Genomic DNA, 14,891 nt, shown 5'->3' on the forward strand with positions numbered 1-14,891 from the left:
GTCATTAAATTCCAAGCATTATATTACACTTTGAGAATATAATAATGCAGAAAGATCAATTGCTGTTCTGAAAAATCTCACAGTCTAATGTCAGAAACATATGAAAATGGGCTATGAACTTCCCAACTAAACAGAAATTTCTTGAGTACAGTGATTTTTTTTATTCATCATGGTTTCATGGTATTCGTAGCACCGACAACTCTGGGGGGGGACACAGTAAGTTCTTAATAAACACTTGAAAAAATGGATGTACGCAAATATGAATGAATAAGGTGCCATGATGAAGTGCTGCTACAATAGAGAAGCTTAGATGGAAAGGAACCAGATGGGTATGAAGGGGCATAACAAAAGCATCTCACAAAAAGATATTGGACTTTGACTTGGTGCTCAAATGACAAGGGACAGGGACTAGCAGTAAAGAAGAAGGAAGATGTTCCAAGAAATGACATTGTCTTGTCATATGGCACCTTTTAGAACTGTGAGGGATCTGGTATAATTCTCTCTAAGCCCAAACCCACCTTGCATCTCTCATGACAAACTCCCAGATCTCCCTGAACATTGAAGGTTTTGTAGTTGCTGTTGTTTATATTTAAAGCAGATCCAATTTCTTTGCTTGAAACTCATGTTGATGTCCAGTCATAAGGAATGACTAGCGCTGGGTTAGAAATCAGATCATTCTAGTTATAACAAAATATACCTTTAAATCACTGCATGGCCTTTGAAAGTTAACTTTTCCTCTCTATGCCTCAATTTTCACACAAATAAAGTGAAAATGTTGCAGTAGATATTCTCTGAGGTCCTTTTCATCACAGAACATTCTATGATCCTTGACTCTTAACTTCTAAAATCGCCATTTTCAATAGGCTGAACAAGAAAGAAGAAAAATACAAAGTGAAAGACATTAGGAACATATCACAGAGATAACATATTAGGATGGCTTTAGTACTGCTTTCTCAGGAAAATTGAAGGAAAACAATAGATATATATCTGGTTACGAAGAGTACAGTACTTTTGGGAGACATGTGAGGTTAGACCACAGGACCTTGAGTGTTTTGTTACTACATAACTATTTTTCCCCTAGGAAATGTAGAAGCAGCCACTATCCCCATGTACAGGGTTTAAATAAAGGAAAGAACTTGTGTAGTTAATGAAAAATTTAAAAAAATTATAATTATTATGGTGTCTAAAAAGATCAAAACAAATGGACTTCGGAGTTTAGCAACGCTACGTGGATCTTTCTACTTGATTGCTTATTTACAGCTTTAAAAGGCAAGCGTCTTCACAAAGGCAGTAAGACATCTGGCCTTGAAAACAAGGGCAGTCCAGGACATGTGAAAACACTCATTCGGCATCGTAAGCAAGCTGCCACCACTGTAGTAACCAGTCTGTGTGTGTAAGAATTCTTATGGTTTGCTCAGCCCTGTCTTGAGCTGCTACCATGGCAACAGACATGGATAAAAGAGGATAAACATTTGATAAAGGCAAATGGGAAAAAATCTCTACCTTCAGGGTGTAATAAATATGGTGAGTTTTGTAATGGGAAGCTTTCACTGCATGATGCTTTGGAAGGAAAATCAGTGTTAGGCAATGTGCTCATAGTGTCCAGCAAGTTACCAAAATGACCGTGGAGCTGGGGAAGGTAGTTCATTCACTCATCTATACTCTGAGTAACTACTATGCTAAACACTGCTTGGAGCCTTGGCCAATATAGCTAATACACAAGCTACTGAATGCTGGCTCTTAAATGGAAAGAAAAAAAAATAGCTAATTAAAATACTAGGCAGTATGTGATAAGTGCGCAGAAGCTGTACCAAATCAAATTTGTAGATTTTAAAAGGAGCAAAACATTATTTCTACTGAGGATATTACCAGAAAAACAAAGGGAAGTTATATCTGAGTCAGACCTCGAAATATGTAAAGTCAAACCCTTTATAAAAATAATGTGCATTTAAAAATTTTTTATAATGTTTATTTATTTTTGAGAGAGAGAGAGAGAGAAAATGTGAGTGGGGGAAGAGCAGAGTGAGAGAGAGACAGAATCCAAAGCAGACTCTAGGCTACGGGCTGTCAGTACAGAGTCTGACGCGGGGTTCAAACTCAGGAGCTGCAAGATCATGACCTGAGCCGAGGTTGGATGCTTAACTGACTGAGCCATCCAGGTGTCCTCCCAAAATAATGTGCATGTTAAAAGTCATATATACTCATTAAATATAATTTCAAGAATATGGAAAAAATAAGATGACAAAACATTATGACTAGTATGTTGGTATATTTACTTCAAGTCTTCTTATACATAATAATATTTGATTATGTAGCTTATTCTGATTTCTTTCCTTGTCATTCTTCTGTAAGCATCTTCCCACATTTTTCCACAGCTTTAATGAAACTGATTTGTTATAAATGCATTATTAATAGACCCTGGAGTCTCTTCTCCATTAGTGGCTGAAGTCTCCCTGGGGGTCCAAAGGTAATAAAGAGAAGATAGAGACCAATTAGTCTTGAAGAAACTGAGAAAATTTTATTGAACTCCTAATGCCCACTGGCATGAATGGGGACAGACAGTGTGACTTCTAAACCCCAGCAAAATGGACTAAAACAGTTTTCCTAATAATATATCATCTGAGTTTCAGTCAAGACTTTATTTTTTTATCTTTATTAATTCAATCCCATTATAAAAATCTATATCCCACATTATTTAGCAAGGACCATTAGAAGAGAAAAGAAGAGAAGAAGCTTTTAATTTTGTTTGGATTTTTTCATCTGATGCTCTTACTATAGCATTGTGACCATGAAAATACTGGATGCATTCCAGGACCTCTGATAATCAGATGTCCAGTACTCTGAGGTATTATGTCTACTTTGTCTAGATGGGAATCTCAGAGTCAGTATCCACATGTTTAAATATGACTGTGCCAACTTCTGATTCAAGTTAGCAATGTAAAGTCAATTTAAAGGGTCTGGTCACCAATTCCAGCGTGTGTGGGGGCAAGCGGGGGGGGGGGTGGTGTTGGAAGGGGATGGGGAGGCATGTCCCACACCATCCGCCAAGCACTTCTCAGACACTAGCTGCATGTCCTACAATTTAACTCAATTCTGACATGATCTAGCTGGAGGTAGGGTCACGTCCCACAGGTTTAGGGCTTATTTCTACAAGACTCTGCCTCTCTCCCACTTCAGACACCAACTACTATTCCAGGATGTCACCTGGGATTCTGACCAATCTGCTACAGGTTAGATGTTCCAACAATTCTCTCCTTGGTTTCAATTAAATTGCTAAAAGCAGCTCACAGAACTCAGAGAAAAATACAGAACTCAAAAAACCATATTTACTAGATGAACACTTTATTATAAAAGAATATAACTGAATAGCAGCCAGACGGAAAAGATGAGTAGGGTCAGCTATGGGGACAGGTATGGGGAAAAAAAAAATGTGGACTTTCCATGCTGTCTCTGAATGAACCACTCTTCCCAATTCCATGTGTTCAAGAGCCCGGAAGTTTCCAATCTTTTTCTTCTGGGTTTCTATGGTGGTATCACTACATAGACATGATTGATTAAATCACTGATCATTCATAATTGATTATATCTCTAGCTCCTCCCTCCTCTCCAGAGCTCAGAGGAATGGAACTGAAAATTCCAATCTTCCAAATGTTATTGGTTGCTTCTCTTGGCAACCAGTCTTCATCTTTAAGCGTTTCCCAAAAGTCACCTCATTCACATAGCAAGACACCTTTATGTTCTCATGACTTAAGAAATTCCAGAGGTTTAGGAAGTCTGTGCCAGAAGTGGATATGAAACCAAATATATGTTTGTTTGTTTTTTTAAGTTTTTTTTTATTTTTGAGAGAGAGAGAGAGAGAGAGTGAGCCAGCATGAGTGGGGAAGGGGCAAATAGAGAGAGAGGGAGGAGAGTAAGCAGGGAAGGAGCAGAGAGAGAGAGAGAGAGCAAGCAGAGGAGGGGCAGAGAGAGAGGGAGAAAGAGAATCCTAAGCAGGCTTCACACTGTCAGAGCATAGCCTGATGCAGGGCTCAAACTCATGAACCGTGAGATCATGACCCAAGCAGAAATCAAAAGTCAGACACTTAACTGAATGAGCCACGCAGGTGCCCCAAATATGTTTCTTACTATAAATCATATTATCCCACAAGGCCACACTTATCTGCTTCAGAATCACTCTACTATATATTACACAAGAATAAGATATAGAAGTTTTACATTTGATGAAGAGAAGGAGCCCTCTGTAACTTGCACTATATAGAATGCAAAAAGAAGAGTGGTAAATGGCTACAGAGAAAGGAACCCAAGTGCTTATCAGGGAAGTACCAATGAAGAGATCACTGATTTCTCTTCTGGAATTCCTTTAGGACTTAGATATCGCAGACTCAGGAATTGCTGGTACTGCAGAGAGTAGAAATGAGACAAGGGCTAAAAACTGAGAGTTTCAGTGGTTGTGTAGAATGAAGCCAGTTGGGCTCCCAGCCTTTGTTCCCTAACTTTCTAGACTTGATTTTATTTTCCTTTATGAAACTGAATCAAAGGGACTTCTGGCTTGGGCTATTAGTCATTAAAGAGGGAAAATTGAAGACTCATTTTGGCAAATGAGGATCTGAATAAAACTCTGCTTTCTGATTAGTAAAGCCTTCTAGCATTTTCTCCCACACAACTCCAGGAAACCAACAGCAGGGCTGGTAAATATCAAGAAGAAGGACAGGAAGCCCTTTTCTTAAGACTTACTGATACTAGAGCACTTGGGTGGCTCAGTCAGTAGGGTGTCTGACTTCAGCTCAGGTCATGATCTCACAGTTTGTGAGTTCAAGTCCCAAATCAGTCTCTGGATTAACAGCTCAGAGCCTGGACCCTGCTGTAGATTCTGTGTCTCCCTCTCTCTGTCTTCCCTCCCTTGCTCGTGTTCTGTCTCTGTGTGTGTCTCTCTCTCAAAAATAAATAAACATTAAACATTTTTTTTTAAAGTTAACGACACTGACATGTGGAGGCTGCTGATCAAAAAGCTGCAGGCCATTGTGTAATGAATTCCTCCTGCTCCCTTGATCAGCACTGCTGAATCACACAGAGATTTCAATCCCAACTTTTTATAGTGAGTGACTCTTTTCTTGCATCTGAATGGACAGGCTACTCCCAGAAGGAAATAAAAGTGTCCCTGTGCCTCTTGGTGGACTCTCCACTTGCCTAGGATAGTGTCATAGGCAGCTCTATGTCCTAGAAACTGCAAAGTCATGCGTTCACCTGGGAGCATCCTGCTGTGTCTTCTGTTTTGTGACACCATCTTCATAAGTTCCCATTAAACAATTCACTACCTTCTTACTAGGTTAGCATTTCTCACTAAAATATATCACGATTCTGTCTTGACAATCTCATAACAGTATACATTTATTATTTAGAATATGAACATGTATATCTGAAAAAATACAAGAAGAATTAAATGTTATTGTATCTGAAGAGTGGGATGCAGTAGGAAGGAGAGGAAAGACAATTGTTTTCTTAAAAATCTCTTATAGTTTTGTGATTTTTAAAAAATAATTTGCATCTAATGCTTTCATTTGGGACAATAGGAGACAAAAAGAGAGGGAATTAGCTCAACACAGTGTAATTTAGGCTCTGCATAGAAAAGAGATTAATGAACAAGGTAACTGGGTGGCTCAGTTGGTTGAGCCTCTGACTTGATTTCAGCACAGGTCATGATCCCAGCCAAGGTCATGAGATCAAGTCCTGATCAGTTCCATGCTGAGTGTGGAGACTGCTTGGGATTCTCTCTTGTTCTCTCTCTCTCTCTCTCTCTCTCTCTCTCCCTCTGCCCCCTTCCCCAGTTCACATGCTTTCTTTCTCTATAAAATAAAAATAAATAAAGGAAAAAGAGACTAATAATAAATAAGATAGTTGTAAGTACCAGCTCAAAGGATCTCATAACCTGCTCTAAGTTCCAAAACAAAGGAGAAAGCAGTACGACTTTACCTGATGTTCTTTTCAGAGGAAAAAATTGGAATGTTAAAAATGAGTATTTACCAAATTTAAAGTCTATCTAAATTGTATGACAATAAACATTTAAGCTTTATATTCATTTTTCTGTTTTGTGAATTACTTTATTACAAATAAAGTTGCAATGAAAATTTAATGTATATATAAATCTTCTGTTTATTTGTCTTAGAGATTTTCCTTTCCCCCTACAATAATTAGGGTTATTTTTCCTTGTTAGATTTGAGAGGGAAAAATTCTGGTCATAAAAGTAACTTTGCAAACTCTTGAACCTTGTCAAATTGCTTTCTGAGAGATTTATAACAATATTCACACTTACCAGGTAACAGCTGAGATGAGAGTAGGAAAATTCTATGAGTTTGGGGACCCATAGATAGCCCATTGTGGATTATGCACATAATGGAAAATAGCAGGAAAAATAATTAGAAAGTTGTATTTGGACCAATTGAGGAAGGTTTGGCTGACACATTTTAATATATTCTGTTGGCAGTAGGGAACATTTTTTTTTAATGAGGGACAAAAAAGAGTAAAGGACAAGGACATGATCCAATTCAATAAGTATTTATGGAATTTCTGCACGATTGTATGCATCACGCAGTGCACAACATGAATAAGACATGCCCTTTGCTTCCCAGGGCTCAGAGTTTAGAGGGAATGACTAACATAATGATGAATAACTTTAAAAAACAATATTGATTCAATAAGTACTACAGAAGTTTGAGGTACCAGCCAGAACACAGGGGCAGGGTACCTAAAACTTAATGGAAGTAACTTAGGAAAACTCATAAAATGTCCACTTGAAGTTTGATCTTGAAAACTCATGACATCAGGAGATAGAGTTGAAAGTTAAGGACATCCAGGAGGAAAGAGAGTACTAATCATAAGCTGAGAATGCATACATTTCAAATATAATTTAAATTGATACGTTAAATAAATGGAGAAAAGAATAAAATTATGAAGAGAAAACAAGTGAATGTAAAATTTTACATGCTAGAAATCTTAACATAAAGAGCATCAGGGGCACCTGGGTGGCTCAGTCAGTTAAGCGTCCAACTTCAGCTCAGGTCATGATCTCACAGTTTGTGGGTTTGAGCCCCACATGGGGCTCTGCGCTGACAGCTCAGAGCCTGGAGCCTGCTTCAGATTCTGTGTCTCCCTCCCTCTCTGCCCCTCCCCTGCTCATGCTCTGTCTCTCTCAAAAATAATGAACATTTAAAAATTTTTTAAAAAAGGTAAAGAGCATCAAATAGAAGAGCTCTCCAAGTATTTAAAACTTTTATTCAATAAAAATAGCAACAATAAAATTTAGATCAAAACAGTAAATTGGAGCAATGTTTGCAAATCATAGGCCAAATAAAAAGCAAATAGCCTACATGTAGGAATATTTTTTATTTTAAATATTTTAAAAAATAAGGAGGGCAGAATAATTTAACAGGGGAGTAATCTGGCAAACAATACTATTGTCTGATAGTGAGAAAACATAAATTCCAATAGAGGGTATCCCATAAAACACCTTACTAATACTCCTCAAAACCATCTAGGTCATCAAAAACAGAGATAGACTGTGAATGTGCCATAGCCAAGCAAAGTCCAAGGAGACATGACAAATACATATAGTGTAGTATCTTGAACAGGATCCTGGAACACAAAAAGAGCATTAAGCAAAATTTTAAGAAATTGGGTAACTGTGGACTTCAGTCAATAATAATAATTATATAGCCATATTTCTTCATTATTTGTAAAGAATGTACCATAGTAATGTAAGATGTTATTAAGAGGGGAAAATGATTGTGGGTGGAAACTCTCTGTTCTATCTTTCTAATTTTTCTACAAATTTTTCTACAACTTCTAAAAAACAGTATATTTTTTTTTAATTTTTTTTTCAACGTTTTTTATTTATTTTTCGGACAGAGAGAGACAGAGCATGAACGGGGGAGGGTCAGAGAGAGAGGGAGACACAGAATCGGAAACAGGCTCCAGGCTCCGAGCCATCAGCCCAGAGCCTGACGCGGGGCTCGAACTCACGGACCGCGAGATCGTGACCTGGCTGAAGTCGGACGCTTAACCGACTGCGCCACCCAGGCGCCCCAAAACAGTATATTTTTTTAAAAGCAATAAAAAGATGAAGATCTTAATTGGAAAATTGATAACAGACATGAACAGGAAATTAATTCTAAGGAAAAAAAGCATGTTATATTTGAATAACATATTTAATTTTAGTTCTAAACATAGAAATGAAAATTAAATTTGCTTGACTTTAAGTGAAACAATAGATACCTGTCAAATATACATTAGTAAACAATGAAATTATGGGGAAACAAGGAGTCTCTTCCTTGGCTAATAAGACTGAATTCTGGAAGACAAACCAACAACTAAAATACAAAGATTGAATAATAGTCATTCCTTAGGAAAAAAAGTAATTTTTTACATTTACTTGCATTTGTGGACTCAGATACATGTCAGTGTTCATTGCCATGTTTTGTGTGATTTCAGAATATTTAAACCTACATTAATATCCAGTAATAAAGATTTGTGGGTTTTTGTGTGAAATATTCAATTAATGAATTTCCATCTATGTCTGAATGAAAATGGTTATGTGCATATATAACTATGAATCATGTGTACATTTTGTTGTTCTGAATCCATTTCCTTTTTTTTTCTTTCTAGATTAACTAAATTTTCCTGAGGAAACTACTTTTTTCTAATCTTCAAAGTTGTTGTAGGATGATGGGGGGTATTCTGCTTTTCTAACTCAAATCTCAGGGAGGAGAATCTTAAGCCTTGTGGTGAAAAATAATTATTCAGTGGCACACCTTTCATCTTTTCTTAACCAAGTGTCTGTAATCAAATTAGTTTTACAGAAACTGATTTATGTGAGTATTTCCTCAATTCTTCTAAAGATGGTACACAGCTAATACCATTCTAGATACAGAGGAGAAAAGTTAATTTATTACATATAGTGGATATTTTCTGCTACTTGGGTCCAAGTGAGAACTGCCATCTCTTCCTGTTACCCAGTCACCCTGATTTGTCAGGGTTCTATCTCTTCTGTCTATGATTCTTTACTCACTTTCACTTTTCTGAGCTCCCCATGAATACCCAGTAAATATATGTTCTATTTACTTTAGCCAGAATGTGTTTCTGTGGTTTGAAAGTAACAGAAATTGCACTCGAAAATGTGTGAATGTTACTAACGGTGACGTACCTGCACAGTGGGAATTTGTAAGTATGTTCTACTCACACCACAATCTTGTATGCTTATGAAGCTCCACATACATGGAATTTCTGTTCTTTGAATTCATGAAGTTTGCTTCGCTCTCAAGGCCTTTGTTCTTTCTGTTCAATGTGCCAGGGATACTTTCTCCTCCTTTTCTTCATAAAGAGCCTCCTTCACATTCAACTACCAACCCTCAGGAAACCTTTCTTTACCACCCTTTCGAATTATCCTTCATATCTCCCTGTCTTCCTATCCATTTGCACATTGTCCTGGATTATGTTTGACAGTCTTTAACTTTACCTGAAATTATCTTGATATTTACTTACCTTGACTATTATCTATTTTTCCCAACAGAAGATAAATAAGATCCATAAAAATGGACAATTCATAATGATTAAGGGGTCAATTCTCCAAGAAGACATAACAATTCACTATGACAGTTGGAAATTTCAATACCCCTCTATCAGTACTTGACAGATCCAGCAGGCAGAAATTCATAAGGATACGGTTGAGTTGAACAGTGCCGTCAATCAACTGATATAATTGACATTTATAGAATACTTTGTAAAATATCAGCAAAATACATATTCTTTTTAGTTCATATGGAACATTCATCAAGACAGACCACATTCTGGGCCATAAAAATCACCTTAATAAATTTAAAAGAATAGAAATCATGAAAAGTATGTTCTCAGACCATAGTGGAATTAAATTGTATATCAAGAACAGAAAGGTAGCTAGAAATCCCCATACAGTTTGAAATTAAATGACATACTTCAAAATAGCACATGTGCCACAAAAGAAGTCTTAAGAGAAATTTTAAAATATTTTTAATTAAATAAAAATAAATATATAATGTATCAAAATTTGTGGGGTGGAGCAAAAGCAATGCTTAGAGGGAAATTTATGGTGAATGCATTTATATTAAACATATATATATTAGAAGTTAAGAAAGATCTAAAATTTATAATTGAAATTCCTACTTTTGGAAACCAGAAAAAGAAGAGCAAATTAAATCCAAACTAAGCAGAAGAAAAGATATAATAAAAATTTGAGTAGAAATCAATAAAATCAAAAACAAAAATCAATATAAAAAATCAATTAAACGGGGCGCCTGGGTGACTCAGTCGGTTGAATGTCCGACTTCGGCTCAGGTCATGATCTCACTGCTTGTGAGTTCGAGTCTTGCATTGGGCTCTGTGCTGACAGCTCAGAGCCTGGAGCCTGCTTCTGTTTCTGTGTCTCCCTCTCTCTCTCTTCCCCTCCCCTGCTCATGCTCTGTCTCTCTCTGTCTCAAAAATAAACATTAAAAAAAATCAATTAAACTAAAAATTGGGTCTTTGAGAAAAAAAATAAATTTGATAAGCCTCCAGTGAGTATAACAAAGAAAAAAAAAGAGATGAGACAAAGTGCTAATAACAAATGAAATAAAAGATAAATCCCTTTAGAATTAGCTCATTATATATTTGGGCAATGACTGTATCTTATCTTGTAGAATAATACTCAGCACATAGTAGCTACTCGGTAATATATGTTGTATAAAAATGAATCATCTTGATTATCTGAATTTTTTATTTTTCTGTAATAAAAATACACTAGTTTTAGAATTTAAAAAGGGTGAAAAATATTCTATTAGTTTTAAAAAAAACTTAATAGTTAACAATGCAAGTAAGAAGCAACGTTGAAACAAAGGAAAGATTAAGCAAACTGACAATTGGTAAATAGACATTTTTTTGTTTTGTTTTTTGTTTTCAGAAATGCAAAAAAATCAAGGAAATCCATGTCAAATTACCTTGATATGAATAAATTGAAAAGTGAGGCCATTGGTATTGAGATTAAAGCAATGAAGTAAATATATGAAGGAAAATCTGCAAAAAGAAAGAAAAAAAGAATAAAAGTATTTTACAGTTTTATCAGGGAAGATGCAGCTGGAAAGTAAAAAAAGTAATGTGTAAAGATGTGAATAGTAAGAAGGTAAGTTAGGGTTATTAGGCTTGCAGTAGAAAAATACACTACGAGTGCTACTCTGAGGGTGGAGATTACCAGTGTTTTCGTTAGAATATTGAGAATCTAATAATTTCTGAAATACCATTGGGTGTATCATTTAAATTATCTACATATGAGGCTCAGACAAAGTAAAAAATGGTAACCTGGGAAATGAGAGCAAGATTATAAAATTAAGAAGATATAATGAGATGAAATTTGGTTTAGTAAAAAAAACTTACAGTAAAAGGGTAGGGTGTAATAGTTTGTGGTTACAGGAAAATTCAATCTCTTGACCACTTTTAAGTATATGTAGACTCATGAGGACATCACAACAGTACCTACAAGCAGGCAGGATGGGGAAGGTGAGGGGTTGGGATGGGGAGTTGTGGGGGGGAGTGGAACTGGCAGAGGGTCTTGCCGAGCAGACTGTTTCAGCCTCAGAGCCAGAAGGGCTCTTCTCTCTTTTCCTTACCTGGGCACACACTGTCCCAGGCATTCTCCTCAGGCAGTCAGTTGAGAGGTACAGTGTCCTTCCTTCACAGTACCCAAAAACCTTCAGAAGAGTTTAAAATTAACAGTCAGACACATAAAAGTAAATATAAAATAAACTTTTAGTGCCTCTGCAATATCCCTGGTCCCTTTATTTGGTCCTTTTGTACCATAACCACATCCCTTTACAGTCTGCTTTGGTAATATAAGTGTAGAACGGTTCAGAATTTTTACAAACGGATTTTCTTCTCTTTCTTTAAACATTATTAAAAGATTTTTTCCCCTTGAGGATTTTAAGGATTTGACTGGGAAACACACAGTTTATTTTAATTTTTGTACTGTGAAATGTAACAATTTTAAGTACAGAGTTTGATGAGTTTAGATTAATGTAAATCCCCATATAACCACCATGTTAAACAAAATATAGAGCATCTTCAAAACCCTGAAACTTCCCTTGTGCGCTTTTCAATTGATCTCCTTTTCTACCTGCCTTTCTCCTATTGCAAGGTACCCACTGGTCTGATTTACATCAGGATGTATTAGTTTGCTACTTCTAGAAACTTGTGTAAATGAAACCATCCACAATGTAAGAGTTCTTTCACTCAGCATAATATTTTTGTTTTTGTTTTTAAATATTTGTCCGTGTTGTTTATGTATCACTAGTTGATTCTCCTTTTTGATAATGCTTTTTTTAATTGAAGTATAGCTGATACACAATGTTATATTAGTCTCAGGTGTACAACATAGTGATTCAACAATTCTATACATTACACTGTGCTCATCACAAGTGAAGCTGCCATCTGTGACTATACATTGCTATTACAATACCATTATTGTATTGGTATTGTATTGCTAAAACAAGTTTATTCCTGATAAGTGTGTTCTATTATGAGTTTAGTACGATTTATCTTTGCACTTACCTATTGATAGACATTTGTGCTGTTTCTAATTTGGGCTTATCATAAATAAAGATTTTATGAGCATTTTTGAATGAAACTCTCTATAAAAATATGCTTTCATTTATTTTTTTGAAATATTATTTCTTAGAGAGAGAGAGAGAGAGAGAGAGAGAATGAGTGAGCAGGGGAGAGGGGCAGAGGGAAAGAGAGAATCTCAAGCAGGCTACGTCCTCAGCATGGAGCCGGACAGGGGGCTCAATCCCACAACCCCGGGATCATGACCTAAACTGAAATTCAGAATCAGTAACTCAACCTACTAAGCCATCCAGGCACCCCTAAAATATGCTTTCATATTTAGAGTAGAAATGCTAATAGGATAGGTATATTCTCAACTTAATAGTACTCTAAAATAAATTTACATTATATGCTCTCTGGTGGACAGAATAATGGACCTTCAAAGATGTCTGTGTCCTAATCCCCAGGATTTGTAAATATGTTACCTCATGGTGACAAAGAGATTTTGCAGATGTAATTTGGTTAAGGATTTTCGGATCCCGGATTATGCTGATGGGCCCAATATGATTCCAAGTAGTAATTCCAAGTAATGTCTTATAAGAGGAAGGGAAGAGAAACAGGTACAGGAGATATGGTAAAGAGGAGGTTAGAAGAATGCACTTTAAAGAGGAAAAGAGAAAAGAGTCATGAGCCAAAGAATGTAGGTTGTCTTTAGAAAATAGGAAAGGCAAAGAAACATATTCTTTTCTGAAACCCCCAGAAGGAACACAGTCCTGCCAATACCTTGATTTTAGCCTTCTAATCTCCATAACTATAAGAGAATAAATGTGTGTTGTTTTAAGCCAAACAGTACTTTCTCAGAGCAGCAAGAGGAAACTAATGCACTCTAATGTCAGTAATATATGATAGCTGAATTACATCCCACCAAAATTTGAAACTGTCATTCTATGTAATTTTAGCCATTCTAGTAAATACATAGTTTTATCTCACTGTAATTTTAACTTGCAACTTTAATTTTCCTAAGGACTATTAAATTTGAATATCTTCTTAGTATCTTATGAAAATTCACAAATTTTAAGTGTCTAACACTTTTTAACTATTATTTTTATTGTGCCGTTTGCCTTTTTATTATTGAGTTGAAAGTCCCTTGTATAATCCAGATACTAGTTTTTTATGATAAATGTATTACAAATTTTTCTCTAATAGTGGTTTATATTTTTTTACTTTCTTAATGAGCAGAACATTTTATTGATGAAGTTCAATTAATCTTTAGCTTTTATGGCTAGTGCTGTTTCTGTTCTAAGGAAATATTTATTACTTCAATATAAAAATATATTTCCTATGATTTGTTTTTTTTTTTTTTTTGCTTTGAAGATTTATAGTATCAGCTATATGTTTAGGTGTATGATCCATCCAATTAAATTTTGTGTATGGTTTAATGTAAGTGTTGACACATATTATTTTTTATAAAGCTCTTTAGTTGTTCCACAACTCTTGGTTGAAAAAGAATTTCCTTTCCAAAATACCTTGGCCCTTTATTAAAAATCAATTTATTATATAAGTGTGGTTCTATTCCTGGATGCTCAGCTGGCTCAATTAATCTATTTTTGTTTATCCTTAAATTTTTAAATATTGACAGTGTATGTTATTAACTTACTTTTAGCAGCAATTTTGATGAGCAAAAAATTTTAGTTATGTAGAAGTCCAATTTATTAAGTTTTTTTCTTTATGGATACTGCTTTACTTTTTTATCTTATGTAAGTAAAGTTTTCCAGTCTAAGGTTGGAAAATACTCTTCTATTTTTTATAGAATTCCTTAGAGTTTTTTTTTATGTAACATCTCATCATTTATAAGTAAGAGTGTTTTATTACATCCTTTCTAATCTTAATTTTTTTTCTTATTTTATTTCATTGGATAACGTCACCAGTACATGGTTGGAAAGAAATAGAGGATATATCCCTGCCTTGTTCCCAAACTCAGAAAAGCTTCAGTATTGCAGCATTCAGTGACATTTTAATTAATGTGTATGTGTGTTTTTTAAAAGAATGAGTGCATTCTTTTCTACTTCTAACAGTAGGAATGTTTTGAAGATAAATAAGTGTTGACTCCTTATCAAATCCATTTTTCTGTGTTTCTCAAGATTACCATAATTATGTTCTTCTTTATCCTAGTAACATGATAAATTATATATGATTTTGAAAGTAAAATCAACTTTACATTCTTATGATAAATCACACATGGACCCAGTATATTATTTGCTTTATACATTGCTGAAATTAATTATCTAATATCT

This window comes from Panthera leo, chromosome C1, assembly GCF_018350215.1.
Source record: "Panthera leo isolate Ple1 chromosome C1, P.leo_Ple1_pat1.1, whole genome shotgun sequence".
NCBI lineage: Eukaryota > Metazoa > Chordata > Mammalia > Carnivora > Felidae > Panthera > Panthera leo.